Below are 16,163 nucleotides of genomic sequence, written 5' to 3'. Positions count from 1 at the left end.
TTCTGCCTTTCTATTGATTCTGTTCTTTTAGGTCACAAGCTGCCCATTTCTTCCTCCCCTTTTTAGCTCTGCCAAATTTACCCACTTTCTGGCCACCTATACGTACTTCTTGCAAACCAGTTTCGGATCTTACTGCTCTCCTGAAACTGTGCTCTTGAAGGGAAAGAGACCTTTGGGTCATGAAATCCAAACACCTTTTCTCTGTTACCGTTTCATCTTCTCAGAAGGAACTGATCCTTGATACTAAGAAATCTGCAGTTGACTATCAGTGGCTAAAGCTCAATTAAGAAATAAGTTTTAAAAATACTTTTTTAGCCTGGCCAGTGTTGCTTAGTGGTTGAGTGTTGACCCATGAACCAGGCTGTCATGGTTTGATTCCTGGTCAGGGCACATGCCTGGGTTGCAGGCTCAATCCCCAGTAGGGGGTGTGCAGGAGGCAGCCTATTGATGATTATCTCTCATCATTGATGTTTCTCTCTCTCCCTCTCCCTTCCTCTCTCTGAAATCAATAAAAACATATTTAAAAATAAAAAATATATATTTTTAAAAAACAACTTTATTGATGTTCACATACCATACAATTCCCTCCTTTAAAGTGTACAATTCAACAGCTTTAAGTATATACAGAGTTGTGCAACCATCATCACAATGAATTTTAGAACATTTTCATCACCCCCAAAAGAAACCTTATACCCATTAGAAACTACTAACCATTCCCACCATTCTTCGATCCTCCAGCCCATGGCAACCACTAATCTACTTTCTATCTATTTGTCTAATCTAACTTTTATATAAACGTGGCCTTTTCTGATTTGCTTCTTTCACTTATAATGTTTTCAAGGTTTATCCATGTTGTAGCATGTATCAGTACTTCATTCCCTTTTCTGGCTAAATAATATTCCATTGTTTGTACATACCACATTTTCTTGATCAGTAAAAGGACATTTGGGTTATTTCTACTATTGGGCACATATGAAAAATGCTGCTATGGATATTTGTGTACAAGTTTTTGTCTGGACAAATTTTCGTATCTCTTGGGTATATACCTACGAGTAGAATTGCTGGGTCATATGGTAATTCTATGGTTAATCTTTTGAGGAACTACCAGACTGTTTTCCACAGCAGCTGTACCATCTTACTTTCCCACCAGCAGTGTATGAGGGTTCCAATTCTTCCATATCTTTGCCAACATTTTTTATTTTCTGGTTTATAAAAATTATTATTATAGCTATCCTAGGGGATGTAAGGTGGTATCTTACTGTAGTTTTGATTTGCATTTAACTGGTGACTAATGATGTTGATTATGCTTTCATGTGTTTTTTGGCCATTTGTTTATCTTTTGTAGAGCAATGTCTATGCAAGTCCTTTGCCCATTTTAAAATTGGGTCATTTGTCTTTTTAATATTGTTTTGTTTATATGTTCTAAATATAAGTCCCTTATCAGATACATGATTTGCAAAAATTTTTCTCACATTCTATAGGTTGTCTTTCACTTTCTTGATAGTGTCCTTTGAAGCATAAAATTTTTAAATTTTGATGAAATCCAATTTATCTATTTTTTCTATTGTTGCTTGTGCTTTTGGTGTCATATCTAAGGTAATGAAGATCTACATCTATGTTTTCTTCTAAGAGTTTTATCTCTTATATTTAGAGTATATAGACTTAATTTTAGTATATTGTATGAGGTACAGGTCCAAATTCATTCTTTTGCATGCTGATATCCAGTTGTCCCAGCACCATTTGTTGAAAAGATTTCCCCATTTAATTGTATTAATACCCTTTGTGTAAAATCAATTGATTGTACATATTTCTGGATTCTGAACTCTATTCCATTATTCTATATGTCTATCCTTATGCCAGCAACACAATGTCTTGATTATAGTAGCTTTGTTGTAAGTTTTGAAGGTGGGAAGTGTGAGTCTTACAACCTTGCTCTTTCTTTTCAAGTTTGTTTTGGCTATTTTGGATTGGAGTTCCATATAAATTTTGGGATCAGCTTGTCAATTTCTACAAAGTAGGCTGTAACTTAAAGCTCCATTTTGACCATGCTGAACTTGTCACCTTACCTTCTCCTCTATACCTCATCTCTGCTAATGATACCCCATCCTTTCAATCATCCACGTTCAAAACTTTGAGGCTCTTTCTGATTCCTCCCTTTCCCTCTTCTTCTGCAGTTGCCAGTCTTGTACCAATGTCTCGCCCATTCCCCCTTCTTCACTCCCACTGCAGTACTCTAACTTAGCCCTTATGGTCTCTTTTGCGGATTCCAACAGCTTCCTAATTAATTTGCTGCCTCAAGCCTCTTACCTCTCCAATGCATCACATACACACTATCATTAGATTAATTTTCCTTAGGGGTGATTATGATCAAGTCACTTCTTTAATGAAAAACCTTCAATATTCCCCCATTTTCTTTAGATAATGCTTAAAATTCTTAGCCTATGATTCAAAGTCCTTCAAGATCGGACTCCAGCCTACCTTTGTATCGTATTATTTAATAACTGCTTAACCCATATTATTCTGTAGGCGAACTGAACTGTCCATGGTTCACCTCACTCACCTTGCACTTGTTTTAAAATTTTTTTAATCCTCATCTGAGAATATTTTTTCATTGCTTTTCAGAGAAAGTGGAAGGGAGGAGGGAGGGAGAGAGGGAAGGAGGGGGACAGAGAGGGGGAAAGGGAGAGGGAGAGGGAGAAGGAGAGGGAGAGGGAGAGGGAAAGGGAGAGGGAGAGGGAGAGAGAGAGAGAGAGAGAGAGAGAGAGAGAGAGAGAGAGAGAGAGAGAGAGAAATCAATGTGAGAGACACATCGACTGGTTGCCTCCTGCACATGCCCTGACCAGGAGCGGGGAGCGAACCTGCAAGCCAGGTACGTGCCCTTGACCAGGAATTGAATCTGTGACCCTTCGATGCGTGAGCTGACACTCTAACCTCTGAGCCACACCAGCCAGCCAGGGTATTTTTTTTTTTTTAATCTTTACCCAAGGATATATTTTTATTGATTTTAGAGAGAAGGGAAGGGAGAGAGAGAGAGAAACATTGATTAGACTGACTCTCATACGTGCCCTGACCTGGAATTAAACTTGAAACCTAGGTATGTACCCTGACCAGGAATCAAACCTACAACCTTTTGGTGTACAGGATGATGCTCCAACCAACTGAGTCATCCGGCCAGGGTGCACTTTCTTATAAGTATGTTTTTTTCTCGTGTACTTCCTTGTATCTGAAAGTCACCTTTTTGCATGTCTACATCATATCTATTCTTTAATGGCTAGCTCATGTTCCATCTCTTTCATGAATAAAAATTGATAATAATGATAACTAGCATTTATTGAGCACTTTATTCAAAACAGCATTGTTTTATGCACTTTACATGTATTAGCTCACTTGACTCTCATATCAATTTATAAATAGGTATTATTACTAATTCTATCTTACAGGTGGAGAAACAGCAGCACAGAGAGCTTGAGAAATCCGTAGGAGATCACACAGCCATTGAGTGGCAGAGCTAGTATTTGAACATAGGCAGCCTGGCACCAGAATCATGCTCTGAACCACTCCAATATACCTGCTTCCATGACTTACTGAGTTACTATGCATGAGGTGCTTGTGTCAGCCACTTTACACATATTATTTTGTATTACAGCTGTAGCAGCCACAGTGTTATTATTTTTTGAGTGTTTATCTTTCAGGGCAAGCTCTGATCATATTATTCCCTCATTCTAAAACCTTCAGAGCTCCCCAAATGCTTATAGAATATAGTACAAATTTTCATAGCTAAGCATTCCAGCTCCTGCATGATATGATTCCCACCCACTTTTCTAATCTTCTTTGCAACTTGTCCCTCTCATGCACTTTACAGTCCAGCCAAAATAAGCCACAGCTCTTCTTTGTACATAGCTCATCCTCTCCTTCTCTAAACTCTCTGTATATTTAAACTTGACCCAGATTTTATAAACACATACACATTCACACACTTTGTAAAGATAACTACCTTTTAGAAACCAGATCAAATATCATCTCTCAATTAAGCTTTTTTTCTGAAATATTTTCTTCCTTTGAGTGCCCACAGCATTTTACCTCTTATGGTTCTTATAACTTTCCACATTTTATTTTATTCAAATGCATGTGAATATGAATATAAATGTATATCTCTCTATGTATCTGTAATTTCAATATCTCCACTGACTTCCTTGAGGGTGGAATCAATACTTTATACATAGTAGGCATTCAATAAATAATCATTAAATAAATAAATGAATAAAATAGCACTCCAGATTGCTTTTTGGAAAGTTTCCCTACCATTGTTACAGTTTTCTACACTGCAAATCATTGATTTTAGGTTGTGATCAAGTATAAAATCTCTTACCCAGAAAGGAGGGGGAGGACAAGCATCTCATTACACTACATTGGTAACTTCCCTATAAACACACAAGATATTAATTCGAAATGCAGTTTTTCTTGATGAGAAACCTGATCTCTTAGTATTCAGCTGCCTGGTTTTCAGACAAGGCTATGCAAATGAGGAACAGAGGCTGTGGCAGCTGTTTCTATAGTCCTTACTTTGGGGGAAGGTGGTTAGGATAAAAGCCAGGGGTGATGACATTAATGATGCTTTTAGATAAAAGGAAAAGCCCAAGAACCAAATTATAGAGTTAACCTTCTTTCTTTTATTCCATTGGGGTCGACGACAGCTTCCACTGTGTGTCTTGAGATGATTCACTGTTGCCACTTTACCTCTAATACCAGGGCAATGGGATGCCAGAGATGGCGTTACAGTTATCCTTAATCAGTGCTGGTGGCAGGATGTGGTAATGCAAACTTGTCCCTCTAGCTAGATCTTTGATCTGTGTAAGCTCCCAGCAGGTTCTGTCTCCTGACTTCGGGCTTGCAAACCAGCTTAGACCAGCCTTATCATCTTTGTTTTCCAACAAGCCTCTCAGCATCCTCTAGAGACTTCATCAACAGAGATTAAATAAATGAGGAATTCAAAGTTGAAAAACTAAGAAGGATAGGAAATAGAAGGAGAATAGAGAGAAATATGTGTTACTAATGCTGTGACCTCCCAAGGTCAGCCTGAGAAAAGTTATTGCCAACAGCAAAGCCTTTACTACAATATAAATTTTAAACCTACTGTATTGGATGGGACTCAGAGGGAGATTCTGTTAAGGACCCAAAGTATCACCTATCAGTCCTAAATAGGAGCTCTTCAACTTTTCGTAGGTGTTTTCTCAAAATTCTCTCAATTTTATCTCGACCTAGGGACTGCTGACTTATTCTGCAAAAACTCAACCTGCCAGGGGATGCAGCATATGGTAAATGCCTCAGTGATTCCCGAGTGTCTATTACAAATGGTTCAGGGACGCAGGAAATTCAAGGGCGGTCACTGTGGTAAGGATGATGTTTCATTTTGTGTGGGGCCAGGGGTGTCTCTTGGACATATCCAGAAGACATCTTATTTCCTATAAGTTTGTGTTTCTATTTTTAGCATAAACAAGCTGTACTGGTCCCATTAACATCTTTAGTATAAGAAACAAAAACAAAACAAAAACCCAATAGACACACACAAAACCCCCCTCAAACTCCTAAACCCCCAAACAATCTTCACATTGCTTTTGCTGTTTTAATTTTCGAGATGTAGTTACTTAACATTTTATAGGAGCATCTTTTCCCTCATTGCTGAGTCCATTATATGAAAACATAGATTCTAATTGGCATCTCTTTGTAACATGCCTTGTAGTAAGTAATTCTACTCATCAATTATATATCACCTTGGCAACAAAAAGGGCTGTATACTATTTTTAGTTTGTTATTACTTATCTCTTTACCTCTTTGAAGTAAACTATTCTCATTTACACAGGAGAAAGTGAGTCATCCAGAATTAAAGGACCTTACCAGTGGCCTAGACTGAATCATCAGAGCTGGAATTGGAACACTAATTCTAATTCCAATCCAGTGCTCTTTTCACTAAACCTCACTGCTCTTTGGATTTTATCATTCTGAAAGGCCAGAGGCCCTAGCAAGCAGAGTGTATATTATTTGGACAGGGCTTAGGGCAGGCCGAGAGGCAGGCTGGTTTGGAGAAATAAGCTTAAAAAAACAACAAACAAAATAAAAGAAGACTTAAAGAATATGCATCCTAAGGCCAGCTGCATTAATGACTCTTTGATTGGTGGTAGGTCATTTCACTGTTCTGAAACCACTAGGACCACTCCCCATAGCGCAGATCACATTCTACTCTGTGTCACATTATTTGGGTATGTGTCTCACGCATCCCCTTTGCAGCTTCCACAACATGGAGTTCAGGGAAAACACTGCACTTGGGGTCAGACAAAGTTAGATGCAGTGCTTGAGCAACTTGGACAAATAATTTCACTTCTCTGAACCTTGGTTTCCTTCTCTGTAAAACAAGAATATTCTCTCCCTCACAGGGTTATTGTGAGGATTAACTGATACAACATTTGCAAAAGTCTTCTCCCAACACCAGTCACATAGCAAGCACTTCCTTAATGTTGAATGAATAAATGGCCATAAGAAGTCAGGTCCTTGGAGTGCTATGTTAATTCTTTTAAATTTTTTTTGAAGGGCATGATAGTTTATTTTAAAAAACTGTACCATGCTGACCTTAATGACCAGCATATACTTTACGATGGCTTTTCTCTTAGACAGTAACATCACAGTCTTCTATACACTGAAATGTTTCAATAGGAGCAAGAACATTAAAGAAGGGAAGATCTCAGATGCGAATGAGCACTAATAATTCTGGTGTCCAACCCCCGAGAATTAATTTAAACCTCCCATGACGTGGTGGCATTATAACACTGTTGTCATGAAGAACGAAAGTCCTCTTTAAGTTGGCAGCATGAACCTGCACTTCCTCTATAATTTAACCTGCATAATTTAGTTGTATAATCTAACCAATGTCCACTGTGGCCTGAGCACAATCAGGCCGGACACCTCAGGTCATTTCCAGGCTACCACAGCACAAGTTTAGTCATTTTACTTAAAAAAAAAAAAAAATCAATCAAATCAAACCACCATCAAAATAAAGAGGCAAAGAAAACTCTCATTTTCAAATCATTTGAAAAGCATGTGTCCAATACAGACCGGAACGTAAATGCTGTCATTATAATCTCCCAACTTCTGCCATAAAATTAACATTTACACATATATGGGTTTTGCTTATTAAAGTGTATTTTGCAATCAATGAGAGGAAGTTACTTTTTAGAAAACAATGGATTTGGTTATAGTCCCACACATCTGCAGTAGAGATAACACTGTGTGATGTTAAATCCGGCTCTACGTTACCTAAGGTGTAAAATTTTGATCAAAATTAAGATGCTCTGACCTTAAAAACTCAACCCATATGAGATTATTTTCAAGAGAAATTGTGCTGTTGAGTAACTGTTTCAATAGTCACCCTCTTCTTTAATCGATGGGACTCACCAACATTTCACACTGACCTCTGACCTCTCACTTACAGGTCACCATTCCAATGCCCAGGGGTTTCTGAGTCAGCTTAGGTCTCACTTCACAAAAACAGTAGATACGTTAACCTCTCAGTGACAAGTTTTACATCTGTAAATGCAAGGATCACATTATTCAGCTCAATGACTGAAAAACATTGAGATTCTGCCATTTCGAACCAGAACCCCTTTGTGCTTTTTAAATGCAGCTACTTTGGAATCTTTTTGGTATTTCTTAGCCATTTGTATTTCCCTTATAATAAAAGAATATATTTAAGATGATTTTTAATGTGAAATATCCTAGGGGCTTATCAGTACTTAAAAAACAAAGTTACTTCTTGCTTTTAGCATCTGGAATAGTAGAAAGTATTTCTGGTCCCTCCTTAGATCAATGCTACTTTTCGCCACGTGTAACACTGAATTTTACAGACATTTCTGAAAAGTGTTTGATTAAGTAAATGAGTGAATCACAGTGGAGTCTCAAGCAGTTAACAGTGTAGATCCATTAAAAAAAATCACACTGAATAGAAGAAAATCTTCAAGCTAAAAAGACAAGAGAAGAAAAGCCTCCTAAGAAGTACAGCCGAGTGTATCCTCACTGATTCTGGGCTGTGTCCTCGACTGACTAGCCTCCTCTTCTGTGTTGTGAGACGTGACCACGTGAATCTCCATACCAGGTTCCCAGGACACTGGGGTGGAGGCCACACAGCTGGAGCATCTAAGGGAACTGAGTGGCACTATCTCCTCCCCTAAAGAACTTCAGGTTCCAGGTGAGCACTGAGTCTCTCTGCTATGCTCACATTATTAGGAGACAAAACCCTCAAGCAGGTGACAGTTGACCATCCCGCCAGCCCCAGCACCAATGTGAAGCCACCAGCAGTGGGTCACTGTATGCACTGGCCTTTCACTCTCTCAATGAGAAAAGTTGCAGTTACTTAAAAAAGGGGAGGGAGAGAAATGAAGAACCAAGAGTCTAAAGTTGCATAGCTGCTCTAGTTGGACTTTGTAAACAGAGGATAGGCTGAGTTTTGGGAACCCCAATCTGTGAGAGGAAAAAGCTTTGGGAGCAGGCTGCACCCGGCTGGCTCCCTGAGACCCTGCGTGGGGTCCAAGGTCTACTGAGTACACACTGAAATACCCATCCTTCAGAAAGCAATAAGGCAAATAGCACACTCATTATCCCCAAAGTTACAATGGTAGTGTAGGCATACATAGTATAACATAGTTACAATGTGCAGTACTGTTGCTATTATATGGCCATATTAGCTGTCTCTTCCCTACGTCATTATACATTCAGCCCAGTTTTAGTCGACACAAAACCAGCCTTGTACCACCAGTGAGAGTTGGCAATAGCTTTTTGATAGCAGTTTTTATGCTGCTGCAGAAATTATTCTTGAACTGGAAAAAGTCTGCCATCCGACATCCAATTGTTAAACACTGTCATATTTGTGAAGAGCTTCTTCCAACTTCTGCATCACTTTTTGGAAAAATATTATTTGGTGTTGTAAATGTTGCACCTGTGATTTGAAGTCTCTGACTAAAATCTGGTGGAAGTGGTGAATCTCCAAGGTGGAGAAGGAGATGGTGTTGCAGTGGTCCTGGATGCTGTCTGCCTTCTGCACCTCCATCTTCCCCTCCTCCACCTGTCACTGACTCTCCTTCACTTTGGTAAGAGCTCCTTTCTGCATATGGATGATGTTGGGGAAGTTGGCCAGGTGGCCCTGGTACAGCGCTAACAGGATCTTGATGGAATCTAGGTCCTGCCTGAGCTGCTCCGGGAACAGCTTGCCGATGGCGTCGTAGGCATCTCTGGCGAAGGCGATGGCCTGATTCAGGCTGGCGGAGAAGGCCTGCTGGTCCAGACTGAAGGGCTGGCTGAAGCCACGAAGGGACTGGCCTACCTTCTGGTACTCTGTCGTTTTAAATTTTATTTTTTTACTTTAAATTTATCTTTATTGTTTAAAGTATTACATGTGTCCTTATTTTCCCCCCATTGATCCCCTCCCCCCTGTACTCCTCCCCCGAGGTCTTCGCCCCATTATTGTCTGCATCCATGAGTTATGCATACATGCATATAAATTCTTAGGTTAATCTCTCCCCCCCCCCACCTTCCCTTTGAAATTCATCAGTCCGTTCCATGCTTCTGTGTCTCTGGATCTATTTTGTTCATCCATTTATTTTGTTCATTAGATTCCACATATGAGTAAGATCATGTGACACTTGTGTTTCTCTGACTGGCTTATTTCACTTAGCATAATACTCTCCAGGTCCCACCATACTATCTCAAAGGGTAAAGGACCCTTCATTTTTACAGCTGCATAGTATTCCATTGTGTAAATGTCTGAGAAGATGCTTGATATGACTTCAATTTTCTTGAATTTCTAGAGACTTTTTTTGTGTCCTAACATGTGGTCTATCTTTGAGAATGTCCCATGTGCACTTGAGAAAAATGCCTATTCTGCAGCTTTGGAGTGGAATGTTCTGTAAATGTCAATTAAATTCATCTGATCTAGTGTGTCATTTAGAGTCACTGTTTCCTTCTTGATTTTTTTGTCTGGAAGACATATCCAGTAAAGTCAGTGGCATGTTAAAGTCCCCTACTATGACTGTATTGCTGTCCATCTCTCCTTTAAAGTCCTCCTGAAGTTTTTTCTTCTCCCAGTCTCTTTTGTTCTGAGGTGGGTTTCTCGTAGATAGCATATAATTGGGTCTTGTTTTCTTATCTATTCAGCTACCCTGTGTCTTTTGATTGCAGCATTTAATTAATTTATATTCAAGGTTAATTATTGATAGGTACTTATCTATGGCATTTTATTTCCTTATGCCTATGTTTCTCATTCTATTTCAACTTCTTATTATAGCAGTCTCTTTAACATTTCTTGTAATGCTGGTTTGGTAGTGATAAATTCCTTTAGCTTTTTTTTTTTTTTTTTTTTTTTTTGGTCTGGAAAGCTCTTTATTTCACTATTTATTTTGAATGATAGCCTTGCTAGATAGAGTAGTCTTGGTTTCAGATCCTTGCTTTTCATTACCTTGCATACTTCATGCCATTCCCTTCTGGCCTGTAGAGTTTCTAATGAGAAATCAGCTGACAGCCTTATGGGAGCTCCTTTGTAGGTAACAGATTGCTTTATTCTTGCTGCCTTTAAGATCCTCTCTTTGTCTTGGATTTTTGGCATTTTAATTATGACGTGTCTGGGAGTGGGCTTCTTTGGGTTCTTCTTGCTTGGGATTCTCTGTACCTCCTGAACTTGTGTGACTTTTTCCTTCACCAGGTTAGGGAATTTTTCTGCCATTATTTCTTTAAACAGGTTCTCTACCCCTTGCTTACTTTCTAGATCACGTGGCACTCCTATAATGCAAATATTGTTACATTTCATGCTGTCCCACAGCTCCCTTGAACTGTCCTCCTGTTTTTCAACTGTTTTTCCTTTTTGGTTCTCTGAGTGATATTTTTCTACCCTGTCTTCTAATTCAGTGATCTGATCCTCAATTTCCCCTAATCTGCTGTTTATTCCTTCCAATGTGTGTGTGTGTGTTTTTTTTTTTTTTTAAATTCCTATTATGCCGTTCTTAATTTCTTTCATAGTTTCTATATCTTTTTTCATGCTGTTAAGCATCTTTATGATTAGTATCCTGAACTCTCTATCTGATAGATTGCTATTCTTCATTTAATTTAGTTCTTCTTCTGGAGAATTCTTTTATTCTTTTATTTAGGGCTTGTTTTTTTGTCTCCCCATTTTGGGTGCCTGTTTGGACCTGTTTCTATGTATTAGACAGACCTGCTAAGACTCCCAGTCCTTCAGATGACCTCTGGTGCAGGCCAATGTCAGACGCTGTTTATGACTGGCCTTGAGTACCCTGTTTTAAGTTTTCCATACTCCACAGCTTCTGGTTTCCTCTGCTGGGGCTGGGTGTGTTTGGACAGGACCAAGATGTACACCAAGGTCTGCTTTTCCAAGCCCTGGGTCCAGAAGCAAATCAGGCAAAGGCTCAAAGCACCCAGGGGCTATTATTGAGCCTCTTAATGAGCCTCTGGCTGTAGAAACTCCATGGGGTGGGGCCAGAGGTTTTCCAACAGGGTGGGGCAATTGCTTTCCACTCAGGCAAAAGCTGCTTGGAAGGTTAATGTCTGCCTGAGAAAGATTTCCTTTGCAGTATAGGGGAATGAGTCAGCACCAGGGTCCAGATGGATGCCCTCTGAAATCTATTTCCCCAGCCAGCCCCCTGGGTTCTTCTTACACTGCTCTGGTCTACTCTGCCCTCTTTTTCCCAGAGCCCAAGGTGAGTGGCTGCACATGAAACTGTGTGTTGGCTCCTTATGAGGGTGCCTGCATTTTTAGCCATCTCTCCCTGGCAGACAGAAATCCAGCTGCTTTTCACAGCCAGATGTTATTTGGGTACCTTTCTCAGTTCTGGTGCTCTTGTCTGGGAAGCCCAGCTTGGGGTTTAGGCCCCAGAGTCCTCAGTGGGAACCCCCCATAGCTGAGACATCCCTCCAGACCTTCAGCTGCTGCCTGTGGGAGCCCAGCCAGCCCTCTCATGCTTCTACACTTCCTACCAGTCTCTATGTGGTCTCCACTTTTCCTCCTTGGTTAAGAGGGTGCTCCTTAGACAGTCTTCAGTTGCAGTTGATTATTCAGTATTCAGGATGGTTTTTCTCTGTTTTAGTTGTAATTCCATTTTGGCCCTGGGAGAGTGTCAGTGTAGCTTCCACTCAATCTGCTGCCATCCTTGGTAGTCCTTCTTAAAGCCCGTCACCTGTTTGCGCAAATTCCGTGGCTGTGTGGTTGGGCTGCAGTATGCTGTTGTCTATCTTGGTGAAGCTCTTCAAGATCTTCAAGCCCACGATGCAGCTCTCTACCATTGCCTGCAGTGCGCTCAACGTCAGGGAGAGGTTGGCGCCCACCATCTCTCCCTCTCACCCTTCCTTTTGCTCTGTTTCCAAGCCTTCTTGTCCATGCCACCAGGGCAGGTCAGGAAGTGCTGGAAGACGTGGTGCTGTGCCAGCACCAGGTGGCTGGCCATGTGGTTCATCCACAAGAGGAGGCCCTTCTTGCACTTGGAGATGAAGTCCTTCTCCAAGCACCTGGTGGCCTGCTTCTCAGGCACCTCTGGCAGCAAGATGACCGGGAACTTCACGGCCAGGCACACGTACAGCCAGTGGAAGTGCTCGTAGCTCCGATGCACCAGCATCTGTGTGTGCATGGGCACCAGCTTGTAAGAGTAGCTCTTCATACCCTTGAACTTGGTCTGCTTGGTGGGATCGTCAATGGTGCACTGGAAGGGGCAGGGGTTCTCCTTCAACTAGGGGCCATAGGGCCCCTCTGCGGCTAGAGCCCAGCGACAGATTGGAGCAAGTGGACAGGCGGTAGCACACTCCCCATGGGGGATGAGCCGTCCAAGTCAGTGTACGTGCCACTGCCCAGTGCCCCTGGCTCATCCGCCAAGGAAGAGCTGTCATCCAACTTATCGTTCAGGTCATTGTCACTACCCTGGCTGGCCGGGTAGCCGCTGTCCTAGAGCAGCTGGGGTAACGGCTGCTGGACAACCCTCCCCCCCCTCCCCCGTGTACTGGATGCCAGCACCTGGCAGCTGGAGGAGCCTGGTGGTTGGAAGGAGCCTGGAGGCCGGAAGTTGTTTGGTGGCTGGAAGGCGGCGGGTGGCTGCGTGGGCAAGGGCTGGAGGCTGCTGGGTGGTACATTGACATAGTACGTGGGGGCACCGGGACTGCTGTCCACCATGGGGCCGGGCTCCGGCACGCAGATCACCTGCACAGAGGAGGCCGGGAAGAGGCCCCGGTCGCAGCAGCTGTTGACACCCTCGAGCTAGCCCTTGATATCCTGCTCAATGCACAGGCTCAGCACCTCCGGCTCCCGCAGTGAGATCCTGCCAGGGTTCTCTGACCTGAAGCCTTACAGTGTCCCGCGTGTGCACAGCGCCATGGTCAAGGCCAGAGCCCGAGAGCCTGGGGACCGGGGAGAGAGACCACCGAGGGAGCCCCAGGCCACGCACAGTGCCCGGCATTCCGCTAGCACCCGCCTCCTATGTTAATTCTTTCAGCCCACTAGGATACTGTTGAGTTCAGCACAGTGCACCATAGCCATGACTTCCTGAATAGTACTCTAATGTTCCCCAAAGGCAGAGAGAAATTTCATAGTGTCACTGCACGATTATACCCATTCTGGGAGTACAGTAATTCCTTTTCCAGCACTGCCAATCTATTACCTTTTACTAAACACAAAATTCACTTTAAGAAGGGACAGAAATACTAGTGCCTTTCTGTTAAATAGAGGTTGGGAGAATATATTATTAAAACTGAAACCTACTTCTCTGATTTCTTAGGCAAAAAATCAGATTGGAAGCCAAACAACTATTTGGCTTTTGCAGACCCTGGATAGTGATGCCTTTGGGGCTAGGGGGAGAGCTGAAGTCATTCCAAACTGTAGTTAGAACATTTGTGTATATATTTACTTCTTCTGCTTATGTTCTCTGCACTTAGTTTTTACTCTCTAGGCCTTGAAGAAGCCACAATATACCTAGAACACAGTTTAATACATATGGGTAGAGATACAGGCCTCTATCTCTGTTTCTCATTCCTTAATCATATTTTCTACACTCCCTATATAATGATATATCTTCTTTTTCAATTCAATTGCTCTCATTTTCGAACTTAGGAAGACAATAATTATTTGTTAACAATAAACATGCCCCTAGACCTTCCCTCACCCTTACCCAGAAGGGTCCCCCTAAGATTCAAAGCTGAAATCCTGCCACATAGTTAGCACCTGGTGCAGCTCATCAAAATATAATATCCTCTCCCAGATGATTGGAAATCTCTGCAATGCCGTCACACAATGAGGTGTGCAAGAGTTTGAGGATAGATTTTCATCATTAACTTGATATTGCATGGTTTTTGTGGGACTTAAAAAGAAATGCATTTTTATTACTCTTAAGTACTGCACATAGAGTAACTCCAACTCATCATATTTTAACAGTTATTTCTTCTGGGGCAGGATGTATTTTAAACATGCCTACGTTAAAGTGTCTGGTGGATCATTTAGGATCAGTGTCCTGTTGCTTGATGAAGTCCAGATCACTTCAATGAAATCCAGATGGGGAAACTGGGTCTCTGGCAATGGCTGCCAGATCTTCTCCATATGAAATCTCTCTGGCCTGTATGCAAATTCAAAACTCCATATCCTGGAAATCCCAAACCAATCAAGTGGTGCTCCACTTTTTAGTTACTGGACTAAACACAGGGAAACGATTCATTCTTCCCTGAGGAAATAAGCATTTCTTACATACATCTATCTTGGCACAAAAAGGGCTGGCTAAGCAAATTAATAGTGTAAACAGGATTGCACTGGGGAATGTCTGTCTTACTTAAGAGAATAAACTCTTTATGCACTTTATGCACATCCACTTATATACAAATAATTGACGTGCTAATTACAAATGATTCTTAAAATGCCTTCCTTGAGGTGCTGTTAATCTAGTTTGAATTACTAGTATGCCCAGTGCTTGAAAGTAACACAAATGCATTTTAAAATATTCCATGATTCAGACTTGCTTACCTCTAATTGAGCCAAGTTAGTGAGGCTTTCCTATATTTAAATAGGATAGATATTTTTTTACTTTTATCACACAATATATTTAACACTTCACCTTCCTCTTCAGGATTTTTGCACCTGGAGCAGGCACACACACACTCCTTCACCTCCAGCTGGCTCCTCAGCTGCACTTTCATGGTCTTTAGGCAAATGTAGCACCTGGAGTACATTGCTTTAGTGCCTGGCACACATAGAGACCCTTTTACTTGTTAACTTGTTAGTTGGTTATTTGATATGGTTGTTTTTGAATAGTCTTTCCTTTGGTCCTTCTTTAAGGACCAATGGGTATGGATCCAGCAAAACTTAGCTTTGGGCCTTTTTGTCAGGTAAGGGATTCCGAATTTAATTTAATCTCTGTAAAGTCTGTGTCAACAGGACATAACAAGGCAGCTCATCAGTGCTAGCAGCTGCCGAGTGAACAGCAGCGTCAGAAGCAGTTATTCAAAGCTGCAACGTGTGAAAAACAGAGCCCAGAGGGTAGTTTTTCTAGGCTAGACTGAAGGAACCGAGCAGCCCTATGTTAAAGGGGGCAATTCTCAAAATTTCCATTTTTGAGCAAGGTCTTCCTGTCTCTGGAGAGTTTCAGAGCATGATCTAGCATCAGAACCTATTAAACTGCTGTGGAAGAATCAGGTCACTTTCTCCAGGGGGCAGGGATCATTCAGCACTAAGAAGAGAGCAGAGAGGTGCAAATCAAAATGACAGAACAAACCCACAGAATTTCAGGAGATTGTTCTCCTTGACTCCAAAGGGAAAAAAAAAACCACCTATGAAGACTCTTTGCTGGGGGAAGGGTCTGTCATAGTGTCAGGGCTACTTGGTACAGGGGTTTAGGAATTTGTCATGAAAGACACTGGCTAAGAGGGAGAGAAAATATATAAGAACTGTCTCTCTAACCACATGGATTTAAAGCGCAAAGGATTAGGTAAGAAAAAAAAACCCCACCACAGTTCTCCACTGCAACCCTAACCAAGTACTGGAAACAGGCAGTGTGAGCTCACCGACAGAGAGTTCAGGACAAGTCAGATAATTAAGCACAGTATCTCTTCTCCAAATTATCCTATATTCTTAGTCAATGTTTTCT

The 16,163-nt window shown here is 41.5% G+C and overlaps 1 protein-coding gene and 1 pseudogene across 1 annotated transcript in view; both read right to left on the bottom strand.

The window, feature by feature from the left end:
• Positions 1-16,163, bottom strand: part of LOC148090501 (histone deacetylase 8-like) — a 183,154-nt gene that overhangs the window by 161,133 nt on the left and 5,858 nt on the right. The window lies entirely within an intron of this gene.
• On the bottom strand, positions 8,659-14,626 carry LOC107540790 (sorting nexin-18 pseudogene; annotated as a pseudogene).

Source organism: Miniopterus natalensis, chromosome X (assembly GCF_054644295.1).
Source record: "Miniopterus natalensis isolate mMinNat1 chromosome X, mMinNat1.hap1, whole genome shotgun sequence".
Taxonomy (NCBI): Eukaryota; Metazoa; Chordata; class Mammalia; order Chiroptera; family Miniopteridae; genus Miniopterus; species Miniopterus natalensis.
Note: the sequence above shows the minus strand (reverse complement) of the source record. Positions and strands in the feature narration are given on the sequence as shown.